The following is a 26,121-nucleotide window of genomic DNA, read 5'->3' on the forward strand; positions in this document are numbered from 1 at the left end:
AGAGTGAGTGTTTTTCGGTCACCCCGTTGGAGAAGGGAGCAAATTTGTGGGTGTTGCCATTTTGTTTAACGAGCACTAATTTGAGGTATTTATGGGTGCAGGTAGCACGGGACTGGGCTCGGCTTCGTAAGTTGAACTTTAGGAGTCAGGTAAATAGGGTTAAGGCTGACCGACTTAGGTGGGGTAGCCTCCCCTGTCCTTGGCAGGCTGGCAGAGGTGGGATAGCTTCCCTCTCTTCTTGGCAAGCCGGATGCAGTCCGTGAAGATGAACATTTTGTCACAGTTTCTGTTCCTATTCCAATGCCAACCTGTGTTTTTGCCAAAGGCGTTTTTTGCGGGAATAGAGAGTCTGCCTTTTCCTTTATTTGGGTTGGCATGGTAGCTAAGATTCGACGAATGATCCTGCAGAAGGACCGTCAGTCGGGGGGCCAAGCGTTGCCAAGCTTGATCTGCTATTATTGGATGGCAAACAGGAAGAAGATGTGGATTTGTTTGAGGATTCTGAGGCAGTGTGAGTTAGGATGAAGTGCGGCTCCTGAAGGGGACGCGTCTGCAGCGACCGCCTCGCTGCCGCTCTCTCCGGGAAGTATCCAGGTAATGCGGCGGGAGTCGCGACAGTGAAAATTTGGCGTCCATTTTGGCAGCATTTTAAATTAGGTAGGATCTCAAAGCGGACGTCAATTTGTGATAATCATATTTGTGAGCCGGCGAGACTGGATGCCAGGTTTCGGGGCTTGGTAAGTGGTATAGTGGGCTTGTTTCTGGAGGGGGGGGGGGTCCGCGAGTCTGGAGGAGCTATCAGAGAAGTTTGGACTTTCACAGGCGGAAAGGTCGAGATATTTTCAGGTGAGGGACATTGGGAGGAAGGTTTTCCTGTCTTTTCTGGTAGCAACACCACTCTTGGAAAGGGTTTTGACATTTGTGGGGCTGGAAGAGGGGAGCACCTCTGGAATTTATGGGCGGATAATAGTGGAGGATGCTGCATCTCCAGAGAGGGTGAAGGCCAAGTGAGAGGAGGAGTTGGGGGTGGAATTGGAGGAGAGGGCATGGTGTGAGGCCTTGCAAATGGTAAACGCAATCTTCTTCACACGCGAGACTGGGGTCAATGCAGCTGAAGGTGGTACATCGGACACACTTCACGGGGGTTAGGTTGAGTCGGGTGTTTGAGGCGGTGAAAGATAAGTGTGAGCGGTGTGGGAGGGGCCCAGCAAACCATCTGCATATGTTCTGGGCCTGACCTGAGCTGGTGAGATTTTGGGTCTCCTTCTTCAGCAACATGTCGGAGATTGTACAGATGGATTTGGAGCTCAGTCCCCTCGCAGCCCTATTTGGGGTGTCAGACCTGCCGGAGACGCAGGCGGGAAGCCTTTGCTTCGTTGATCGTTCGCAGGCGGTTTCTGTTGGAATGGGAGTCAGCTTCTCCAACCAATCCCTCGGTGTGGCTGGGGGATATCAGGGAGTTTTTGCATCTTGAGAAAATTCAATATATATTACGGGATGCAATTGAGAGGTTCCACAAAAGATGGCGGCCTTTTATTGTGTTCTCTAAAGGGACATTCACTGTCAGCTGTAAAGGGAAGTGGGATGGGGTTGATGCTGTTGTTTTTGGTTGGTCGTTCTGTTTTGTGGTTTGTTTTTGTCTTCATTAATATATTTTTTATATTGATCAATAATATATTTGTTAAAACTTCTTAATCTGACTCTCACTTTAAGTGTACTTCGCCTGTACATTAATGAAAGTGACAGCTTCTTACCGAGATATTAAAATCAGTAACTTCCTCATCTCACTTCCCCCCCTCCTCCCTTTGCCACTGAAATCACAGCCTGAAGTTCAGCTCCAGACAAGACTTGGACATCCCGAAGTGAACCCACAGCTCCGCGCTGTTTTACATCAGCCTGAGTTTGGGTTGTTGATGTTTCCAATGCACTTTTGCTGGTGAATACAGCCCCATCGCTCCGAACACAGGTAAGTGACAGGTTCACATTATATCTCCAGTTGATACGATTGTGCAGGATAGAGTCGATAAGAAGAAAGTGGCTCCCAGTGGAAGGAGTCTCAGTAACCAGACGAGACACAGATTGAAGAGTATCGTGAAAAGAACCAGAGGGGGGCGAGATAAGGCAAATTTTTATTTCACACGGAGCGAGTTGTTGTGATCTGGAAGGTGCTGCCTGAAAGGGCGGTGGAAACAGATTCAACAGGAACTTGTCAAGGGGTCATTGGAGAAATACTGGAAGAGGAACATTTACAGGGAGATTAGGGTGGGGAGGGAAAGAGCAGGGCGGAGAGTGGGTAGTAATTGGATAGATCTTTCAAAAGGCCAGCAGTGGTACAATGTCCGAATGGCCTCCTCTGGTGCTGTTAGATTCTATGGTTTTATGAACTGATAGATAGGCCCTTCGCATTCCCGATAATCTATTTACTGCTTCTTCGCTGTCTTTAATTCTGTCTCTTTTTCCATCTCTCTCCATCTTTCTCTCATGTTTCTGTCACCATCTCTTCGTGACCATCTCTTTCTCTTTCTCTGCATGGTTCAATACCAGCTGGAGAACTGCCTCCAACTCTGGGCGTTTCATACTAGGAAGGATGTCAGGTCCTTGGAGAGGGTACGGAGGAGATTTACTGGAAAGGTTCCCAGCGATGAGGGACATCAGTTAATTTGGAGAGACTGGGAGAAGATGGGATTGTTTCCCTTACAGCAGAGAATGTTCACGAGGAGATTGAATTGAAACGTTCAAAATGATGAGGGGTTTGGACAGAGTCAATAATGAGTTTCCAGTGGCAGGAGGCTCAGTAACCAGAGAGAGAGAAATAGGGAAGGAGGGAGTGAGAGAGGGAAGAACAGAGAAAATGATTGGAAGAGAAGGAGCAGGAGACTGGGAAAGAGAGAGTGAAAGAGACACAGACACATAGGGGAGCAAAAAGAGAGTCAGAGAGAGAGAGAGAGCGAGAAGAAGAAGAGAAGGAGAGAGTGGGAGAGCAGAACTCAGTGTTGAGAAAGAGGAGCAAGTGGGAGAGAGAAATGGAGAGAGAGGTGATCGAGAGTGAGACGGTAAGGGGAGCAGGAGAGAAGGGGAGAGAGAGTGAGAGAGGGCAGGAATGGAAGAGGAAAGGGGGCCGAATTCTCTGCTGGCAGCAAGGCCATACCCACAGGTCACCCGGCAGTGTGGGGCGTCCACAATGGGAAGTCAGATTGGCAGGTGGCGCTGATGGTGAGGATGAGCCACTCAGGAACACAAGGCTGGCGGACCAGAGAATCCCACCCAGGATGGAGGTGACCAAGACTGAAACTGTTGTGGCTGCACAATCGTTACAATAGCTTCCAGTTACTCACCACACACTGACACACTGACACAGTGAGTAAGGTCATCAGAATAACAGCTGCTGATTTAAATCAGGATTTAGTTGAGGGAAGTTGAGAGGATGAGCTAATCACACAAAGGATTTCTTCACAAACTGATCAAATATTTCACTCCTCACTGCCCTGATAGCTTTTGATATTGACTTTCAGCATTTTCCCATGTTGACTGAAAGCTATCTAGCACCTCCCCCGAAAGACCCTGCGAGTGTGCTGCACTCCCTGAGTACTGACCCTCTGGCAGTGCAGCGCTCTCTCAGTACTGACGCTCCGACAGTGCAGCACTCTCTCAGTACTGACGCTCCGACAGTGCAGCGCTCTCTCAGTACTGACGCTCCGACAGTGCAGCACTCTCTCAGTACTGACTCTCTGACAGTGCAGCACTCCCTCAGTACTGACGCTCCGACAGTGCAGCGCTCTCTCAGTACTGACGCTTTGACATGGCAGCACTCCCTCAGTACTTACCCTCCGACAGTGCAGCGCTCCCTCAGTACTGACCCTCTGACAGTGCAGCACTCCCTCAGTACTGACCCTCTGACAGTGCAGCACTCCATCAGTACTGACCCTCTGACAGTGCAGCACTCCGTCAGTACTGACTTTCTGACAGTGCAGCGCTCTCTCAGTACTGACGCTCTGACAGTGCAGCACTCTCTCAGTACTGACGCTCCAACAGTGCAGCGCTCTCTCAGTACTGATGCTTTGACAGTGCAGCAGGCCCTCAGTACTGAACCTCTGACTGTGCAGCACCTCCTCAGTACTGACCCACTGACAGTGCAGCACTCCCTCAGTGCAGACTCACTGACAGCGCAGCACTCCCTCAGTATTGACCCTCTGACAATGCAGCACTCCCTCAGTACTGACTCACTGACAGTGCAACACTCCCTCAGTACTGACCCTCTGAGGAGCGCAGAATATTCTGCAATTGTAATTTTGGCTCATGCCTCACCCTGGCAGGTGTGGCGCTGGAAGGGTGGCCGGCCTGGAGCTTAGATCTAGGGATAATTAATGGCGAGGCCAATTATTGAATATGTTGGGTTTAATAAGAATGGGGAGGTCCCGCCGTTGTGTTACGGGGCGGTGATGCGAGGAGAGAAAATTGCATTTAAGGTGTAGGGAGGCCAGGGTTGAACGCCTGGGGTGGTGGGATAGATTCTAGTGATGGACAGTAAATCTGCGGAGGATACCATCCAGGAGTTATTGGCTAGAAGGAAGGTATTGCAGATGCAGTTTAACCTGGCGATAATAGATAAGGCAGTGCACCAGGTGCGGCACACACAGGGACTGATATACGAATATGGGAGAAGGCCAGTCACCTGTTGACTGGTCAGTTGGGATGGCAAACAGCTCCCCTAGAGATTGTTCAGGTGTTGGATGTGGGAGGTGTCCTGGTGGCTGTAGTAATCTCTGTATATTTATATACATGATCAATGTATGTAAATGTAGTACAGTCAATTCAACACTAGATGTCTCACTATCAGTTGGTATAAGAAACATTTTCCCGCTCTTTCTGAGTGTGTTCTTCAGGAGAGTGAACAGACATACCTAGATTAGCTAGAGAGAGAGAGAAGTTATAAGTTATTTCACTATTACATTGGATAGTTAATTAGTTATCTTTACTATATGTTTTTGCTTTTGCCAGTTGAATATTAAGTACAAAGGACTGACAGAATATGATTTATATTACTCATTAAATTAGTACATCATTATAGAAGACCATTGTTTATTTCATCAACTTGGCTGGTTCAAAGAGTAATATATATATTGCATAAAGTAATAGAATAGTGGCTGCACCAGAGAAGGTTAATGCGGTGTTTAAGGCGTTCTATGAGGGGCAGCACGTTAGCATTGTGGTTAGCACAATTGCTTTACAGCTCCAGGGTCCCAAGTTCGATTCTCGGCTTGGTTCACTGTCTGTGCGGTGTCTGCACATTCTCCCCGTGTCTGCGTGGGTTTCCTCCGGGTGCTCCGGTTTCCTCCCACAGTCCAAAGGTGTGCAGGTTAGGTGGATTGGCCATGATAAATTGCCCTTAGTGTCCAGAATTGCCCTTAGTGTCCAAAATTGCCCTTAGTGTTGGGTGGGGTTACTGGGTTATGGGGATAGGGTGGAGGTGTGGACCTTGGGTAGGGTGCTCTTTCCAAGAGCCGGTGCAGACTCGATGGGCCGAATGGCCTCCTTCTGCACTGTAAATTCTATGGTGATGAAAAGTTATACAGGTCAGAACCACTGTAGGATGAGTTGGACATGGGGGAGTTTCTTGAGGAGGATGATCAGGAAGGATTAGAGGAGCCACTGGGGGTGGAGGACCCTAGTAAGGCAATTGGAAAGATGCAGACGGGTAAGGCGCTGGAGCCAGATGGGTTCCCCATGGAATTTTAGAAAAAGTTTGTCCATCGACTGGTACCGTTGTTAGTGGAAACATTTGAGGGCTCAATGGCCTGGAGGTCGTTTGTTAGTGGAAGCATTTGAGGGCTCAATGGCCTGGAGGTCGCTCTTGGAGACGAAGATGCAAGCATCCATATCATTCCTTCTGTAGAAGGAGAAAGACCTGGTGAGTTGCGGGTTGTATTGGCCAATTTTGTTACTGCACTTAGATGCAAAGATCCTGGCAAAGGTGCTGGTGCTCCGGTTAGAGGACTGTCTCCTGAGCACAGTTGGGCCGAATCAAACAGGGTTTGTGAAGGGTAGGTGGTTGTCCTCTAATGTGCAATGCCTGTTGAATGTAATTCTCTCCCTGCCAGAGGGAACAGCAGGAGGTTTTCGTGGCTCTGGATGTGGAGAAGGCCTTCAATAGGGTAGAGTGGAAGTATCTATTTGCGGTTTAGGAGCGGTTTGGGATTGGGTCCAAGTTTGTATCGTGGGTGAGACTGTTATACAAAGAACCAAAGGCCAGTTTTCGCACGAATAATATGAATTCAAAGTATTTCCAACTGCACAGGGAAATGAGGCAGGGTGCCCTATGACCACCGCTCTTATTTGTTTTCGCGATAAAGCCTTTGGCCATCGAGTAGAAGAATTTGGGAGAGTGGAGAGTGATTTTGAGGGGGGAGGGGGAATGGAACATAGGTTGTTCCTGTATGCTGATGATCTGTTACTGTACATTTCAGACACGGTCCCCACAATGGGGGCATAATGTTGGTGTTGAAGTGGTTCAGTGCGTTCGCTGAGTGTAAGTTAAACCTGGAGAAGAGTGAGTGTTTTTCGGTCACCCCGTTGGAGAAGGGAGCAAATTTGTGGGTGTTGCCATTTTGTTTAACGAGCACTCATTTAAGGTATTTATGGGTGCAGGTAGCACGGGACTGGGCTCGGCTTCGTAAGTTGAACTTTAGGAGTCAGGTAAATAGGGTTAAGGCTGACCGACTTAGGTGGGGTAGCCTCCCCTGTCCTTGGCAGGCTGGCAGAGGTGGGATAGCTTCCCTCTCTTCTTGGCAAGCCGGATGCAGTCCGTGACGATGAACATTTTGTCACAGTTTCTGTTCCTATTCCAATGCCAATCTGTGTTTTTGCCAAAGGCGTTTTTTGCGGGAATAGAGAGTCTGCCTTTTCCTTTATTTGGGTTGGCATGGTAGCTAAGATTCGACGAATGATCCTGCAGAAGGACCGTCAGTCGGGGGGCCAGGCGTTGCCAAGCTTGATCTGCTATTATTGGATGGCAAACAGGAAGAAGATGTGGGTTTGTTTGAGGATTCTGAGGCAGTGTGAGTTAGGATGAAGTGCGGCTCCTGAAGGGGACGCGTCTGCAGCGACCGTCTCGCTGCCGCTCTCTCCGGGAAGTATCCAGGTAATGCGGCGGGAGTCGCGACAGTGAAAATTTGGTGTCCATTTTGGCAGCATTTTAAATTAGGTAGAATCTCAAAGCGGACGTCAATTTGTGATAATCATATTTGTGAGCCGGCGAGACTGGATGCCAGGTTTCGGGGCTTGGTAAGTGGTATAGTGGGCTTGTTTCTGGAGGGGGGGGGGGGGGGGTCCGCGAGTCTGGAGGAGCTATCAGAGAAGTTTGGACTTTCACAGGAGGAATGGTCGAGATATCTTCAGGTGAGGGACATTGGGAGGAAGGTTTTCCTGTCTTTTCTGGTAGCAACACCACTCTTGGAAAGGGTTTTGACATTTGTGGGGCTGGAAGAGGGGAGCACCTCTGGAATTTATGGGCGGATAATAGTGGAGGATGCTGCATCTCCAGAGAGGGTGAAGGCCAAGTGAGAGGAGGAGTTGGGGGTGGAATTGGAGGAGAGGGCATGGTGTGAGGTCTTGCAAATGGTAAACGCAATTTTCTTCACACGCGAGACTGGGGTCAATACAGCTGAAGGTGGTACATCGGACACACTTCACGGGGGTTAGGTTGAGTCGGGTGTTTGAGGCGGTGAAAGATAAGTGTGAGCGGTGTGGGAGGGGCCCAGCAAACCATCTGCATATGTTCTGGGCCTGACCTGAGCTGGTGAGATTTTGGGTCTCCTTCTTCAGCAACATGTCGGAGATTGTACAGATGGATTTGGAGCTCAGTCCCCTCGCAGCCCTATTTGAGGAGTCAGACCTGCCGGAGACGCAGGCGGGAAGCCTTTGCTTCGTTGATCGATCGCAGGCGGTTTCTGTTGGAATGGAAGTCAGCTTCTCCAACCAATCCCTCGGTGTGGCTGGGGGATATCAGGGAGTTTTTGCATCTTGAGAAAATTCAATATATATTACGGGATGCAATTGAGAGGTTCCACAAAAGGTGGCGGCCTTTTATTGTGTTCTCTAAAGGGACATTCACTGTCAGCTGTAAAGGGAAGTGGGATGGGGTTGATGCTGTTGTTTTTGGTTGGTCGTTCTGTTTTGTGGTTTGTTTTTGTATTCATTAATATATTTTTTATATTGACCAATAATATATTTGTTAAAACTTCTTAATCTGACTCTCACTTTAAGTGTACTTCGCCTGTACATTAATGAAAGTGACAGCTTCTTACCGAGATATTAAAATCAGTAACTTCCTCATCTCACTTCCCCCCCTCCTCCCTTTGCCGCTGAAATCACAGCCTGAAGTTCAGCTCCAGACAAGACTTGGGCATCCCGAAGTGAACCCACAGCTCCGCGCTGTTTTACATCAGCCTGAGTTTGGGTTGTTGATGTTTCCAATGCACTTTTGCCGGTGAATACAGCCCCATCGCTCCGAACACAGGTAAGTGACAGGTTCACATTATATCTCCAGTTGATACGATTGTGCAGGATAGAGTCGATAAGAAGAAAGTGGCTCCCAGTGGAACGAGTCTCAGTAACCAGACGAGACACAAATTGAAGAGTATCGTGAAAAGAACCAGAGGGGGGCGAGATAAGTCGAATTTTTATTTCACACGGAGCGAGTTGTTGTGATCTGGAAGGTGCTGCCTGAAAGGGCGGTGGAAACAGATTCAACAGGAACTTGTCAAGGGGTCGTTGGAGAAATACTGGATGAGGAACATTTACAGGGAGATTAGGGTGGGGAGGGAAAGAGCAGGGCGGAGAGTGGGTACTAATTGGATAGATCTTTCAAAAGGCCAGCAGTGGTACAATGTCCGAATGGCCTCCTCTGGTGCTGTTAGATTCTATGGTTTTATGAACTGATAGATAGGCCCTTCACATTCCCGATAATCTATTTACTGCTTCTTCGCTGTCTTTAATTCTGTCTCTTTTTCCATCTCTCTCCATCTTTCTCTCATGTCTCTGTCACCATCTCTTCTTGACCATCTCTTTCTCTTTCTCTCCATGGTTCAATACCAGCTGGAGAACTGCCTCCAACTCTGGGCGTTTCATACTAGGAAGGATGTCAGGTCCTTGGAGAGGGTACGGAGGAGATTTACTGGAATGGTTCCCAGGGATGAGGGACCTCAGTTAATGTGGAGAGACTGGAAGAAGCTGGGATTGTTTCCCTGACAGCAGAGAATGTTCACGAGGAGATTGAATTGAGACGTTCAAAATGATGAGGGGTTTGGACAGAGTCAATAATGAGTTTCCAGTGGCAGGAGGCTCAGTAACCAGACAGAAATAGGGAAGGAGGGAGTGAGAGAGGGAAGAACAGAGAAAATGATTGGAAGAGAAGGAGCAGGAGACTGGGAAAGAGAGAGTGAAAGAGACACAGACACATAGGGGAGCAAAAAGAGAGTCAGAGAGAGAGAGCGAGAAGAAGAAGAGAAGGAGAGAGAGGGAGAGAGTGGGAGAGCAGAAATCAGTGTTGAGAAAGAGGAGCAAGTGGGAGAGAGAAATGGAGAGAGAGGTGATCGAGAGTGAGACGGTAAGGGGAGCAGGAGAGAAGGGGAGAGAGAGTGAGAGAGGGCAGGAATGGAAGAGGAAAGGGGGCCGAATTCCCTGCTGGCAGCAAGGCCATACCCACAGGTCACCCGGCAGTGTGGGGTGTCCACAATGGGAAGTCAGATTGGCAGGTGGCGCTGATGGTGAGGATGCGCCACTCAGGAACACAAGGCTGGCGGACCAGAGAATCCCACCCAGGATGGAGGTGACCAAGACTGAAACTGTTGTGGCTGCACAATCGTTACAATAGCTTCCAGTTACTCACCACACACTGACACACTGACACAGTGAGTAAGATCATCAGAATAACAGCTGCTGATTTAAATCAGGATTTAGTTGAGGGAAGTTGAGAGGATGAGCTAATCACACAAAGGATTTCTTCACAAACTGATCAAATATTTCACTCCTCACTGCCCTGATAGCTTTTGATATTGACTTTCAGCATTTTCCCATGTTTACTGAAAGCTGTCTATCACCTCCCCCGAAAGATCCTCCGAGTGTGCTGCACTCCCTGAGTACTGACCCTCTGACAGTGCAGCGCTCTCTCAGTACTGACCCTCTGACAGTGCAGCACTCTCTCAGTACTGACCCTCTGACAGTGCAGCACTCTCTCAGTACTGACCCTCTGACAGTGCAGCACTCCGTCAGTACTGACCCTCTGACAGTGCAGCGCTCTCTCAGTACTGACCCTCTGACAGTGCAGCACTCTCTCAGTACTGACCCTCTGACAGTGCAGCACTCCCTCAGTACTGACGCTTTGACGGTGCAGCACTCCCTCAGTGCTGACCCTCTGACAGTGCAGCACTCCCTCAGTACTGACCCTCTGACAGTGCAGCAATCCCTCAGTCCTGACCCTCGGACAGTGCAGCACTCCCTCAGTACGGACCCTCTGACAGTGCAGCACTCCCTCAGTACTGACCCTCTGACAGTGCAGCACTCCCTCAGTACTGACCCTCTGACAGTGCAGCACTCCGTCAGTACTGACGCTCCGACAGTGCAGCACACCCTCAGTTCTGACCCTCTGACAGTGCAACACTCCGTCAGTACTGACGCTCTGACAGTGCAGCACTCCGTCAGTACTGACGCACCGACAGTGCAGCACTCTCTCAGTACTGACGCTCCAACAGTGCAGCGCTCTCTCAGTACTGATGCTTTGAGAATGCAGCATGCCCTCAGTACTGACCCTCTGACAGTGCAGCACTCCCTCAGTACTGATCCAGTGACAGTGCAGCACTCCCTCAGTACTGACGCTCCGACAGTGCAGCACTCTCTCAGTACTGACGCTCCAACAGTGCAGCGCTCTCTCAGTACTGACGCTTTGACGGTGCAGCACTCCCTCAGTGCTGACCCTCCGACAGTGCAGCGCTCTCTCAGTGCTGGCCCTCTGACAGTGCAGCACTCCCTCAGTCCTGACCCTCTGACAGTGCAGCACTCTCTCACTACTGACCCTCTGACAGTGCAGCACTCCCTCAGTACTGACGCTTTGACGGTGCAGCACTCCCTAGTGCTGACCCTCCGACAGTGCAGCGCTCTCTCAGTACTGGCCCTCTGACAGTGCAGCACTCTCTCACTACTGACCCTCTGACAGTGCAGCACTCCCTCAGTACTGACGCTTTGACGGTGCAGCACTCCCTAGTGCTGACCCTCCGACAGTGCAGCGCTCTCTCAGTACTGGCCCTCTGACAGTGCAGCACTCCCTCAGTCCTGACCCTCTGACAGTGCAGCACTCCCTCAGTACGGACCCTCTGACAGTGCAGCACTCCCTCAGTACTGACCCTCTGACAGTGCAGCACTCCCTCAGTACTGACCCTCTGACAGTGCAGCACTCCGTCAGTACTGACGCTCCGACAGTGCAGCACACCCTCAGTTCTGACCCTCTGACAGTGCAACATTCCGTCAGTACTGACGCTCTGACAGTGCAGCACTCCGTCAGTACTGACGCTCCGACAGTTCAGCACTCTCTGAGTACTGACGCTCCAACAGTGCAGCGCTCTCTCAGTACTGATGCTTTGACAATGCAGCATGCCCTCAGTACTGACCCTCTGACAGTGCAGCACTCCCTCAGTACTGATCCAGTGACAGTGCAGCACTCCCTCAGTACTGACCCTCTGACAGTGCAGCACTCCCTCAGTACTGAACCTCTGACTGTGCAGCACCTCCTCAGTACTGACCCTCTGACAGTGCAGCATTCCCTCAGTACAGACCCTCTGACAGTGCAGCACTCCCTCAGTACTGACCCTCTGACAGTGCAGCACTCCGTCAGTACTGACGCTCCAACAGTGCAGCACTCTCTCAGTACTGACGCTCCAACAGTGCAGCGCTCTCTCAGTACTGATGCTTTGACAGTGCAGCATGCCCTCAGTACTGACCCTCTGACAGTGCAGCACTCCCTCAGTACTGATCCAGTGAGAGTGCAGCACTCCCTCAGTACTGACGCTCTGACAGTGCAGCACTCCCTCAGTACTGAACCTCTGACTGTGCAGCACTTCCTCAGTACTGACCCTCTGACAGTGCAGCATTCCCTCAGTACAGACCCTCTGACAGTGCAGCACTCCCTCAGTACTGACCCTCTGACAGTGCAGCACTCCGTCAGTACAGACGCTCCGACAGTGCAGCACTCTCTCAGTACTGATGCTTTGACAGTGCAGCATGCTCTCAGTACTGAACCTCTGACTGTGCAGCACTCCCTCAGTACTGACCCTCTGACAGTGCAGCATTCCCTCAGTACAGACTCACTGACAGCACAGCACTCCCTCAGTATTGACCCTCTGACAATGCAGCACTCCCTCAGTACTGACTCACTGACAGTGTAACACTCCCTCAGTACTGACCCTCTGAGGAGCGCAGAATATTCTGCAATTGTAATTTTGGCTCATGCCTCACCCTGGCAGGTGTGGCGCTGGAAGGGGGCCGGCCTGGAGCTTAGATCTAGGGATAATTAATGGCGAGGCCAATTATTGAATATGTTGGGTTTAATAAGAATGGGGAGGTCCCGCCGTTGTGTTACGGGGCGGTGATGCGAGGAGAGAAAATTGCATTTAAGGTGTAGGGAGGCCAGGGTTGAACGCAGGGTGGGATAGATTCTAGTGATGGACAGTAAATCTGCGGAGGATACCATCCAGGAGCTATTGGCTAGAAGGAAGGTATTGTAGATGCAGTTTAACCTGGCGATAATAGACAAGGCAGTGCACCAGCTGCGGCACACACAGGGACTGATATACGAATATGGGAAAAGGCCAGTCACCTGTTGACTGGCCAGTTGGGATGGCAAACATCTCCCCCAGAGATTGTTCAGGTGTTGGATGTGGGAGGTGTCCTGGTGGCTGTAGTAATCTCTGTATATTTATATACATGATCAATGTATGTAAATGTAGTACAGTCAATTCAACACTAGATGTCTCACTATCAGTTGGTATAAGAAACAAATTTCCCACTCTTTCTGAGTGTGTTCTTCAGGAGAGTGAACAGACAAGACCTAGATTAGCTAGAGAGAGAGAGAAGTTATAAGTTATTTCACTATTACATTGGATAGTTAATTAGTTATCTTTACTGTATGTTTTTGCTTTTGCCAGTTGAGTATTAAGTATAAAGGACTGACAGAATATGATTTATATTACTCATTAAATTAGTACATCATTATAGAAGACCATTGTTTATTTCATCAACTTGGCTGGTTCAAAGAGTAATATATATATTACATAAAGTAATAGAATAGTGGCTGCACCAGAGAAGGTTAATGCGGTGTTTAAGGCATTCTATGAGGGGCAGCACGTTAGCATTGTGGTTAGCACAATTGCTTCACAGCTCCAGGGTCCCAGGTTCGATTCCAGCCTGGGTCACTGTCTGTGCGGTGTCTGCACATTCTCCCCGTGTCTGCGTGGGTTTCCTCCGGGTGCTCCGGTTTCCTCCCACAGTCCAAAGATGTGCAGGTTAGGTGGATTGGCCATGATAAATTGCCCTTAGTGTCCAGAATTGCCCTTAGTGTCCAAAACTGCCCTTAGTGTTGGGTGGGGTTACTGGGTTATGGGGATAGGGTGGAGGTGTGGACCTTGGGTAGGGTGCTCTTTCCAAGAGCCGGTGCAGACTCGATGGGCCAAATGGCCTCCTTCTGCACTGTAAATACTATGGTGATGAAAAGTTATACAGGTCAGAACCACTGTAGGATGAGTTGGACATGGGGGAGTTTCTTGAGGAGGATGATCAGGAAGGATTAGAGGAGCCACTGGGGGTGGAGGACCCTAGTAAGGCAATTGGAAAGATGCAGACGGGTAAGGCGCTGGAGCCAGATGGGTTCCCCGTGGAATTTTAGAAAAAGTTTGTCCATCGACTGGTACCGTTGTTAGTGGAAACATTTGAGGGCTCAATGGCCTGAAGGTCGTTTGTTAGTGGAAGCATTTGAGGGCTCAATGGCCTGGAGGTCGCTCTTGGAGACGAAGATGCAAGCATCCATATCATTCCTTCTGTAGAAGGAGAAAGACCTGGTGAATTGCGGGTTGTATTGGCCAATTTTGTTACTGAACTTAGATGCAAAGATCCTGGCAAAGGTGCTGGTGCTCCGGTTAGAGGACTGTCTCCTGAGCACAGTTGGGCCGAATCAAACAGGGTTTGTGAAGGGTAGGTGGTTGTCCTCTAATGTGCAATGCATGTTGAATGTAATTCTCTCCCTGCCAGAGGGAACAGCAGGAGGTTTTTGTGGCTCTGGATGTGGAGAAGGCCTTCAATAGGGTAGAGTGGAAGTATCTATTTGCGGTTTAGGAGCGGTTTGGGATTGGGTCCAAGTTTGTATCGTGGGTGAGACTGTTATACAAAGAACAAAAGGCCAGTTTTCGCACGAATAATATGAATTCAAAGTATTTCCAACTGCACAGGGAAATGAGGCAGGGTGCCCTATGACCACCGCTCTTATTTGTTTTCGCGATAAAGCCTTTGGCCATCAAGTAGAAGAATTTGGGAGAGTGGAGAGTGATTTTGAGGGGGGAGGGGGAATGGAACATAGGTTGTTCCTGTATGCTGATGATCTGTTACTGTACATTTCAGACACGGTCCCCACGATGGGGGCATAATGTTGGTGTTGAAGTGGTTCAGTGCGTTCGCTGAGTGTAAGTTAAACCTGGAGAAGAGTGAGTGTTTTTCGGTCACCCCGTTGGAGAAGGGAGCAAATTTGTGGGTGTTGCCATTTTGTTTAACGAGCACTCATTTGAGGTATTTATGGGTGCAGGTAGCACGGGACTGGGCTCGGCTTCGTAAGTTGAACTTTAGGAGTCTGGTAAATAGGGTTAAGGCTGACCGACTTAGGTGGGGTAGCCTCCCCTGTCCTTGGCAGGCTGGCAGAGGTGGGATAGCTTCCCTCTCTTCTTGGCAAGCCGGATGCAGTCCGTGACGATGAACATTTTGTCACAGTTTCTGTTCCTATTCCAATGCCAATCTGTGTTTTTGCCAAAGGCGTTTTTTGCGGGAATAGAGAGTCTGCCTTTTCCTTTATTTGGGTTGGCATGGTAGCTAAGATTCGACGAATGATCCTGCAGAAGGACCGTCAGTCGGGGGGCCAGGCGTTGCCAAGCTTGATCTGCTATTATTGGATGGCAAACAGGAAGAAGATGTGGGTTTGTTTGAGGATTCTGAGGCAGTGTGAGTTAGGATGAAGTGCGGCTCCTGAAGGGGACGCGTCTGCAGCGACCGCCTCGCTGCCGCTCTCTCCGGGAAGTATCCAGGTAATGCGGCGGGAGTCGCGACAGTGAAAATTTGGCGTCCATTTTGGCAGCATTTTAAATTAGGTAGAATCTCAAAGCGGACGTCAATTTGTGATAATCATATTTGTGAGCCGGCGAGACTGGATGCCAGGTTTCGGGGCTTGGTAAGTGGTATAGTGGGCTTGTTTCTGGAGGGGGGGGGGGGGGTCCGCGAGTCTGGAGGAGCTATCAGAGAAGTTTGGACTTTCACAGGAGGAATGGTCGAGATATTTTCAGGTGAGGGACATTGGGAGGAAGGTTTTCCTGTCTTTTCTGGTAGCAACACCACTCTTGGAAAGGGTTTTGACATTTGTGGGGCTGGAAGAGGGGAGCGCCTCTGGAATTTATGGGCGGATAATAGTGGAGGATGCTGCATCTCCAGAGAGGGTGAAGGCCAAGTGAGAGGAGGAGTTGGAGGTGGAATTGGAGGAGAGGGCATGGTGTGAGGCCTTGCAAATGGTAAACGCAATCTTCTTCACACGCGAGACTGGGGTCAATGCAGCTGAAGGTGGTACATCGGACACACTTCACGGGGGTTAGGTTGAGTCGGGTGTTTGAGGCGGTGAAAGATAAGTGTGAGCGGTGTGGGAGGGGCCCAGCAAACCATCTGCATATGTTCTGGGCCTGACCTGAGCTGGTGAGATTTTGGGTCTCCTTCTTCAGCAACATGTCTGAGATTGTACAGATGGATTTGGAGCTCAGTCCCCTCGCAGCCCTATTTGGGGTGTCAGACCTGCCGGAGACGCAGGCGGGAAGCCTTTGCTTCGTTGATCGCTCGCAGGCGGTTTCTGTTGGAATGGAAGTCAGCTTCTCCAACCAATCCCTCGGTGTGGCTGGGGGATATCAGGGAGTTTTTGCATCTTGAGAAAATTCAATATATATTACGGGATGCAATTGAGAGGTTCCACAAAAGATGGCGGCCTTTTATTGTGTTCTTTAAAGGGACATTCACTGTCAGCTGTAAAGGGAAGTGGGATGGGGTTGATGCTGTTGTTTTTGGTTGGTCGTTCTGTTTTGTGGTTTGTTTTTGTATTCATTAATATATTTTTTATATTGATCAATAATATATTTGTTAAAACTTCTTAATCTGACTCTCACTTTAAGTGTACTTCGCCTGTACATTAATGAAAGTGACAGCTTCTTACCGAGATATTAAAATCAGTAACTTCCTCATCTCACTTCCCCCCCTCCTCCCTTTGCCACTGAAATCACAGCCTGAAGTTCAGCTCCAGACAAGACTTGGACATCCCGAAGTGAACCCACAGCTCCGCGCTGTTTTACATCAGCCTGAGTTTGGGTTGTTGATGTTTCCAATGCACTTTTGCTGGTGAATACAGCCCCATCGCTCCGAACACAGGTAAGTGACAGGTTCACATTATATCTCCAGTTGATACGATTGTGCAGGATAGAGTCGATAAGAAGAAAGTGGCTCCCAGTGGAAGGAGTCTCAGTAACCAGACGAGACACAGATTGAAGAGTATCGTGAAAAGAACCAGAGGGGGGCGAGATAAGGCAAATTTTTATTTCACACGGAGCGAGTTGTTGTGATCTGGAAGGTGCTGCCTGAAAGGGCGGTGGAAACAGATTCAACAGGAACTTGTCAAGGGGTCGTTGGGAGAAATACTGGAAGAGGAACATTTACAGGGAGATTAGGGTGGGGAGGGAAAGAGCAGGGCGGAGAGTGGGTACTAATTGGATAGATCTTTAAAGAGGCCAGCAGTGGTACAATGTCCGAATGGCCTCCTCTGGTGCTGTTAGATTCTATGGTTTTATGAACTGATAGATAGGCCCTTCACATTCCCGATAATCTATTTACTGCTTCTTCAAAACAACAAAAGAACAAAGAAATGTACAGCACAGGAACAGGCCCTTCGGCCCTCCAAGCCCGTGCCGACCATACTGCCCGACTAAACTACAATCTTCTACACTTCCTGGGTCCGTATCCTTCTATTCCCATCCTATTCATATATTTGTCAAGATGCCCCTTAAATGTCCCTATCGTCCCTGCCTCCACTACCTCCTCCGGTAGTGAGTTCCAGGCACCCACTACCCTCTGCGTAAAAAACTTGCCTCGTACATCTACTCTAAACTTTGCCCCTCTCACCTTAAACCTATGCCCCCTAGTAATTGACCCCTCTACCCTGGGGAAAAGCCTCTGACTATCCACTCTGTCTATGCCCCTCATAATTTTGTATACCTCTATCAGGTCGCCCCTCAACCTCCTTCGTTCCAGTGAGAACAAACCGAGTTTATTCAATCGCTCCTCATAGCTTATGCCCTCCATACCAGGCAACATTCTGGTAAATCTCTTCTGCACCCTCTCTAAAGCCTCCACATCCTTCTGGTAGTGTGGCGACCAGAATTGAACACTATACTCCAAGTGTGGCCTAACTAAGGTTCTATACAGCTGCAACATGACTTGCCAATTCTTATACTCAATGCCCCGGCCAATGAAGGCAAGCATGCCGTATGCCTTCTTGACTACCTTCTCCACCTGTGTAGCCCCTTTCAGTGATCTGTGGACCTGTACTCCTAGATCTCTTTGACTTTCAATACTCTTGAGGGTTCTACCATTTACTGTATATTCCCTACCTGCATTAGCCCTTCCAAAATGCATTACCTCACATTTGTCCAGGTTAAACTCCATCTGCCATCTCTCCGCCCAAGTCTCCAGACAATCTAAATCCTGCTGTATCCTCAGACAGTCCTCATCGCTATCCGCAATTCCACCAACCTTTGTGTCGTCTGCAAACTTACTAATCAGACCAGTTACATTTTCCTCCAAATCATTTATATATACTACAAAGAGCAAAGGTCCCAGCACTGATCCCTGTGGAACACCACTGGTCACAGCCCTCCAATTAGAAAAGCATCCCTCCATTGCTACCCTCTGCCTTCTATGGCCTAGCCAGTTCTGTATCCACCTTGCCAGTTCACCCCTGATCCCGTGTGACTTCACCTTTTGTACTAGTCTACCATGAGGGACCTTGTCAAAGGCCTTACTGAAGTCCATATAGACAACATCTACTGCCCTACCTGCATCAATCATCTTAGTGACCTCCTCGAAAAACTCGATCAAGTTAGTGAGACACGACCTCCCCTTCACAAAACCGTGCTGCCTCTCACTAATACGTCCATTTGCTTCCAAATGGGAGTAGATCCTGTCTCGAAGAATTCTCTCCAGTAATTTCCCTACCACTGAAGTAAGGCTCACCGGCCTGTAGTTCCCGGGATTATCCCTGCCACCCTTCTTAAACAGAGGAACAACATTGGCTATTCTCCAGTCCTCCGGGACATCCCCTGAAGACAGCGAGGATCCAAAGATTTCTGTCAAGGCCTCAGCAATTTCCTCTCCAGCCTCCTTCAGTATTCTGGGGTAGATCCCATCCGGCCCTGGGGACTTATCTACCTTAATATTTTTTAAGACACCCAACACCTCGTCTTTTTGGATCACAATGTGACCCAGGCTATCTACACCCCCTTCTCCAGACTCAACATCTACCAATTCCTTCTCTTTGGTGAATACTGATGCAAAGTATTCATTTAGTACCTCGCCCATTTCCTCTGGCTCCACACATAGATTCCCTTGCCTATCCTTCAGTGGGCCAACCCTTTCCCTGGCTACCCTCTTGCTTTTTATGTAAGTGTAAAAAGCCTTGGGATTTTCCTTAACCCTATTTGCCAATGACTTTTCATGACCCCTTCTAGCCCTCCTGACTCCCTGCTTAAGTTCCTTCCTACTTTCCTTATATGCCACACAGGCTTCGTCTGTTCCCAGCCTTTTAGCCCTGACAAATGCCTCCTTTTTCTTTTTGACGAGGCCTACAATATCATTCGTCATCCAAGGTTCCCGAAAATTGCCGTATTTGTCTTTCTTCCTCACAGGAACATGCCTGTCCTGTATTCCTATCAACTGACACTTGAAAGCCTCCCACATGTCAGATGTTGATTTGCCCTCAAACATCCGCCCCCAATCTATGCTCTTCAGTTCCCGCCTAATATTGTTATAATTAGCCTTCCCCCAATTTAGCACATTCATCCTCGGACCACTCTTATCCTTGTCCACCAGTACTTTAAAACTTACTGAATTGTGGTCACTGTTACCGAAATGCTCCCCTACTGAAACATCTACCACCTGGCCGGGCTCATTCCCCAATACCAGGTCCAGTACCGCCTCTTCCCTAGTTGGACTGTTTACATATTGTTTTAAGAAGCCCTCCTGGATGCTCCTTACAAACTCTGCCCCGTCTAAGCCCCTGGCACTAAGTGAGTCCCAGTCAATATTGGGGAAGTTGAAGTCTCCCATCACCACAACCCTGTTGTTTTTACTCTTTTCCAAAATCTGTCTACCTATCTGCTCCTCTATCTCCCGCTGGCTGTTGGGAGGCCTGTAGTATACCCCCAACATTGTGACTGCACCCTTCTTATTCCTGATCTCTACCCATATAGCCTCACTGCCCTCTGAGGTGTCCTCTCGCTGTATAGCTGTGATACTCTCCTGAACAAGTAGCGCAACTCCGCCTCCCCTTTTACATCCCCCTCTATCCCGCCTGAAACATCTAAATCCTGGAACGTTTAGCTGCCAATCCTGCCCTTCCCTCAACCAGGTCTCTGTAATGGCAACAACATCATAGTTCCAAGTACTAATCCAAGCTCTAAGTTCATCTGCCTTACCCGTAATGCTCCTTGCATTAAAACATATGCACTTCAGGCCACCAGACCCGCTGTGTTCAGCAACTTCTCCCCGTCTGCTCTGCCTCAGAGCCACACTGTCCCTATTCCCTAGTTCTCCCTCAACGCTCTCACCTTCTGACCTATTGCTCCCGTGCCCACCCCCCTGCCATACTAGTTTAAACCCTCTTCGCTGTCTTTAATTCTGTCTCTTTTTCCATCTCTCTCCATCTTTCTCTCATGTTTCTGTCACCATCTCTTCTTGACCATCTCTTTCTCTTTCTCTCCATGGTTCAATACCAGCTGGAGAACTGCCTCCATCTCTGGGCGTTTCACACGATAGGAAGGATGTCAGGTCCTTGGAGAGGGTACGGAGGAGATTTACTGGAATGGTTCCCAGGGATGAGGGACCTCAGTTAATTTGGAGAGACTGGGATGAGCTGGGATTGTTTCCCTTACAGCAGAGAGTGTTCAGGAGGAGATTGAATTGAGACGTTCAAAATGATGAGGGGTTTGGACAGAGTCAATAATGAGTTTCCAGTGGCAGGAGGCTCAGTAACCAGAGAGAAATAGGGAAGGAGGGAGTGAGAGAGGGAAGAACAGAGAAAATGATTGGAAGAGAAGGAGCAGGAGACTGGGAAAGAGAGAGTGAAAGAGACACAGACACATAGGGGAGCAAAAAGAGAGTCAGAGAGAGAGAGCGAGAAGAAGAAGAGAAGGAGAGAGAGGGAGAGAGTGGGAGAGCAGAAATCAGTATTGAGAAAGAGGAGCAAGTGGGAGAGAGAAATGGAGAGAGAGGTGATCGAGAGTGAGACGGTAAGGGGAGCAGGAGAGAAGGGGAGAGAGAGTGAGAGAGGGCAGGAATGGAAGAGGAAAGGGGGCCGAATTCTCTGCTGGCAGCAAGGCCATACCCACAGGTTACCCGGCAGTGTGGGGCGTCCACAATGGGAAGTCAGATTGGCAGGTGGCGCTGATGGTGAGGATGAGCCACTCAGGAACACAAGGCTGGCGGACCAGAGAATCCCACCCAGGATGGAGGTGACCAAGACTGAAACTGTTGTGGCTGCACAATCGTTACAATAGCTTCCAGTTACTCACCACACACTGACACACTGACACAGTGAGTAAGGTCATCAGAATAACAGCTGCTGATTTAAATCAGGATTTAGTTGAGGGAAGTTGAGAGGATGAGCTAATCAGACAAAGGATTTCTTCACAAACTGATCAAATATTTCACTCCTCACTGCCCTGATAGCTTTTGATATGGACTTTCAGCATTTTCCCATGTTTACTGAAAGCTATCTAGCACCTCCCCCGAAAGATCCTCCGAGTGTGCTGCACTCCCTGAGTACTGGCCCTCTGACAGTGCAGCACTCCCTGAGTACTGACGCTCTGACAGTGCAGCCCTCTCTCAGTACTGACCCTCTGACAGTGCAGCGCTCCCTCAGTACTGACCCTCTGACAGTGCAGCACTCCCTCAGTACTGACCCTCTGACAGCGCAGCGCTCCCTCCGTACTGACACTCTGACAGTGCAGCACTCCCTCAGTACTGACCCTCTGACAGTGCAGCGCTCCCTCAGTACTGACACTCTGACAGTGCAGCACTCCCTGAGTACTGACGCTCCGACAGTGCAGCGCTCTCTCAGTACTGACCCTCTGACAGTGCAGCACTCCCTCAGTACTGACTCTCTTACAGTGAGGCACTCTCTCAGTACTGACGCTCTGACAGTGCAGCCCTCTCTCAGTACTGACCCTCTGACAGTGCAGCGCTCCCTCAGTACTGACCCTCTGACAGTGCAGCACTCCCTCAGTACTGACCCTCTGACAGCGCAGCGCTCCCTCCGTACTGACACTCTGACAGTGCAGCACTCCCTCAGTACTGACGCTCCGACAGTGCAGCGCTCTCTCAGTACTGACCCTCTGACAGTGCAGCGCTCCCTCAGTACTGACCCTCTGACAGTGCAGCACTCCCTCAGTACTGACCCTCTGACAGTGCAGCGCTCCCTCAGTACTGACACTCTGACAGTGCAGCACTCCCTGAGTACTGACGCTCCGACAGTGCAGCGCTCTCTCAGTACTGACCCTCTGACAGTGCAGCACTCCCTCAGTACTGACTCTCTTACAGTGAGGCACTCTCTCAGTACTGACCCTTTGACAGTGCAGCACTCCCTCAGTACTGACCCTCTACCTGTGCAGCATTCCCTCTGTACTGACCCTCTGACAGTGCAGCACACCCTCAGTACTTCCCCTCTAACAGTGCAGCACTCCCTCAGTCCTGACCCTCTGACAGTGCAGCACTCCCTCAGTACTGACCCTCTGACAGTGCAGCACTCCCTCAGTACTGACCCTCTGACAGTGCAGCACTCCCTCAGTACTGACCCTCTGACAGTACAGCACTCTCACAGTACTGACCCTCTGACAGTTCAGCACTCCCTCAGTACTGACCCACTGACAGTACAGCACTCCCTCAGTACTGACCCTCTGACAGTACAGCACTCCCTCAGTACTGACCCTCTACCTGTGCAGCACTCCCTCAGTGCTGACCCTCTGACAGTGCAGCACTCCCTCAGTACTGACCCTCTCTCTACCTGTGCAACACACCCTCAGTACTGCCCCTCTAACAGTGCAGCACTCCCTCAGTCCTGACCCTCTGACAGTGCAGCACTCCCTTAGTACTGACCCTCTGACAGTGCAGCACTCCCTCAGTACTGACCCTCTGACAGTGCAGCACTCCCACAGTACTGACCCTCTGACAGTGCAGCACTCCCTCAGTACTGACCCTTTGACAGTGCAGCACTCCCTCAGTACTGACCCTCTGACAGTACAGCACTCCCTCAGTACTGACCCTCTGACAGTACAGCACTCCCTCAGTACTGACCCTCTACCTGTGCAGCACTCCCTCAGTACTGACCCTCTGACAGTGCAGCACTCCCTCAGTACTGACCCTCTCTCTACCTGTGCAACACACCCTCAGTACTGCCCCTCTAACAGTGCAGCACTCCCTCAGTCCTGACCCTCTGACAGTGCAGCACTCCCTTAGTACTGACCCTCTGACAGTGCAGCACTCCCTCAGTACTGACCCTCTGACAGTGCAGCACTCCCACAACACTGACCCTCTGACAGTGCAGCACTCCCTCAGTACTGACCCTCTGACAGTGCAGCACTCCCTCAGTACTGACCCTTTGACAGTGCAGCACTCCCTCAGTACTGACCCTTTGACAGTGCAGCACTCCCACAGTACTGACCCTCTGACATTGCAGCTTCCAATGATTCATCCTTTGAAAGGTTTTCACTTATTATTGAGATCTGGGGGTGAGGCTCAAGTCTGTCATGTAGAACATCTTTCTAATTCAAGGGAGAAGTGAAGTGCACAGACATGAGCTTCAGGGCATCCTTTGGTGGTGAAGGCACTATAGAATGCAAGCCCTTCATTGTTTTTCCTGCTTAAAGCATTGTAACTCTCTGCAGAGCACCAGAATCAGATTAGTCTGTGACAACATTGTCTAAAAGCAGTTCTGATCACCCGAGAGCTGTCGGACAAGAGGTGAGGTCTCATTAACTCCTTTCTCTTTCAGAGCCTGAGAGTGAGAAGCTGATGAAATATCTGGGAGTGGACAATGATCGAGAAATCTTACTTCTTTCTGACACTTCTCCAAGGTAATATCATCATCAGCTCTGACGGATTTATGGTTAAAAGTCTTGCTAAAAGATCATTCTTATTGAGCTCTGATTGGGAACCAATACAGCAGTGACCCAGTGAATATACTCACACCAAGGCCCATTAACCCATCACCCCTCTGCTATCTGATGGACACTGACTCCCTGAGTGACAGCAGGATTGACATCGACTCCACCAGAAGCAACGGTGGAAGCAGATTCAATCAGCACTTTCAAAAGGGGAATTATTAAATATTTGATGGGGAAGCATTTGCCGTGCTATGGGGGAAAGAGCGGTGTTGAGGGGTGTGGGAATAATTAGATTGATCTTTCAAAGAGTCAGCCCAGCGCAATGGGCCGAATGGCCTCCTTCTCTCAGTTTCTGATCAGCAACTCTTCAGATTCCTGCGGAAGTCATGGATATTTGAGAAGAACAGGGAGCACGAGGTTTCTGGTGCCAGCGTTTCGTGTGGGGCCCAGTTCAGTTTTAAGCAAAACGCAGAGATACCACCTGTGAAGGTCGTAAACCCAACACAGAGACACCTTCACCACACGCAGAACTCAGGTTAGAGGTACTTTGCTTGTGTGTTTTGCAGTGTCTGCTAGAGTGGGGTTAGTGCGGAGCTTGGGGACTGTCATGATATGCAGGCACACACATACACACACATAATGATATACAGACAAGCAACTAATGGACACAGAGAACAGGGCATGACCAATAAGCAGGCAGGACACACAGGGGTGGGATCTGACTATAAAAGACACGAGGCACTCACACTCCGCCTCTTTCCACTGATGAACATCTAGAGAGTTAGTCAAGGGTGTTGTTACAATCTCACACCTCCAGCACGTGGCTAAGAGCTAGTCTGGTTCAGTCAGACAGAGTAACCACACTTAAGTTAGCAGAGAGTCGAACTCACAGAGAAATGTGCTAACTGTGCTATTTGTTCAGTAAACCTGATTGAACTAACTTCAAGGTCTGGAGTATTTTTCTGATCTAAGCTGCATCCAGTTGCAGCCAGTGTTAGACCAGTGTCCCGAACACGACATGATACCAGAAGACTACTAATTTAAGGTGGCTTACCTCAGTCCATTCCGTGACGCCCAGCAAATGTATCCCGGCACCATGGAGCAGATTCAGGCTCCTCACCAGCTTAGGACCTCCGGCAATCTCAGTGCCAACTGGCGGACATTCAAGTAAAAGTTTCTGCTGTACATCGAAGCCTCAGACCTCGAGGGTGCGTCTAATGCAAGGAAGATCGCGCTTCTCCTCTCAACAGCGGGTGATCAAGCCATCAAACTCTTCAACTCGTTTAACTTCACCGAAGGCCAGGACAAGACAAAGTTTCAGACCATCCTGGACAAGTTCGATAGTCACTGCGAAGTGGACACCAATGAAATCTTCGAGCGCTACATATTCAAACAACGTCTTCAAGATAAAGATGAATCTTTCAATGTCTTCTTAACTAGCCTCCACCTGCTAGCGCTGTCCTGCAACTTTAATGATATTGCTGACTCCATGATCAGAGACCAAATCGTGTTTGGAGTTCACTCTTATCCTCTGAGAGAGCAGCTCTTAGAAATCAAGCATATGACCCTGCCAGTCACGATTGAAACATGTACAGTGCATGAACACTCAAAAAATCGGTATTCCCAATACAAATCGGCTGAAAATGAGAAACTTGCCTCCCACGAGGCAGAGTGTGCAGGCCATCTCCCAGATGCAGCGCCTCAGCATTAAAGACAGAAGTGCGGCCATCTCGCGCGCTTTTCCCAGAGCCCCACGCATGCGCGATGCGAACGGGATAACGAAGCGGCCGACACACACACTGTGCAGGTGCAGACATCTGCCGACCGCACTGAGCATGTGCGACGACGTACACCGCGTCACGACACCGACATCATGACGTGCCCGAACTGCGGCAACGCCCACTTAAAGGGGCACTGCCCTGCAAGAGGCAGGCGATGTTTAAACTGCGGGAAGCCTGGACACGATGCAGCCTTGTGCAGGTCTGCACCACCAGTCAGAGGACAGCGCTCCCAATTCCGACGATGACGCGTCCAGAATGTGCAACGACGATTACAGGATTCTGACCCTGGCAGTACAACGGATCCAGAGGACGAGTGCCTGGAGTCCGCCTACCGAGTGGGCATCACTACCACATGTGAACATTCCACACCTAACTCACCTCGCATTCAGTCCATCCTCGCTGTGGATTCGGAGGATGAATGGCGTGCGGTGATGCAGGTCAACCGCTGCTCCATCCAGTTCAAGCTGGACACAGGTGCTTCTGCCAACCTCCTCTCACAGGCAGACTTCAAACGCATCAAGAAGCCTCTCAAGGTCCTTCCAGCAGCCTGCCAGCTCCTGGACTATAACGGTAATGCCAGCACGGCACTGGGGTCCTGCCGTCTACCCGTCTCCAACCGGGGCACCCATGCA

General features: G+C 49.8%; 1 protein-coding gene and 1 long non-coding RNA gene across 2 annotated transcripts in view; both read left to right on the forward strand.

Annotated features, from left to right (window-relative positions):
* Positions 1 to 26,121, forward strand: part of LOC140387062 (sialoadhesin-like) — a 185,835-nt gene that overhangs the window by 107,250 nt on the left and 52,464 nt on the right. The window lies entirely within an intron of this gene.
* LOC140386514 (uncharacterized) lies at positions 8,397 to 23,672 on the forward strand. The gene is made up of 3 exons (XR_011933629.1): positions 8,397 to 8,515; positions 16,565 to 16,707; positions 23,597 to 23,672. It is a non-coding gene; the product is annotated as an uncharacterized lncRNA (long non-coding RNA).

The sequence above is a fragment of the Scyliorhinus torazame genome, chromosome 12 (genome assembly GCF_047496885.1).
Source record: "Scyliorhinus torazame isolate Kashiwa2021f chromosome 12, sScyTor2.1, whole genome shotgun sequence".
Classification (NCBI taxonomy): domain Eukaryota; kingdom Metazoa; phylum Chordata; class Chondrichthyes; order Carcharhiniformes; family Scyliorhinidae; genus Scyliorhinus; species Scyliorhinus torazame.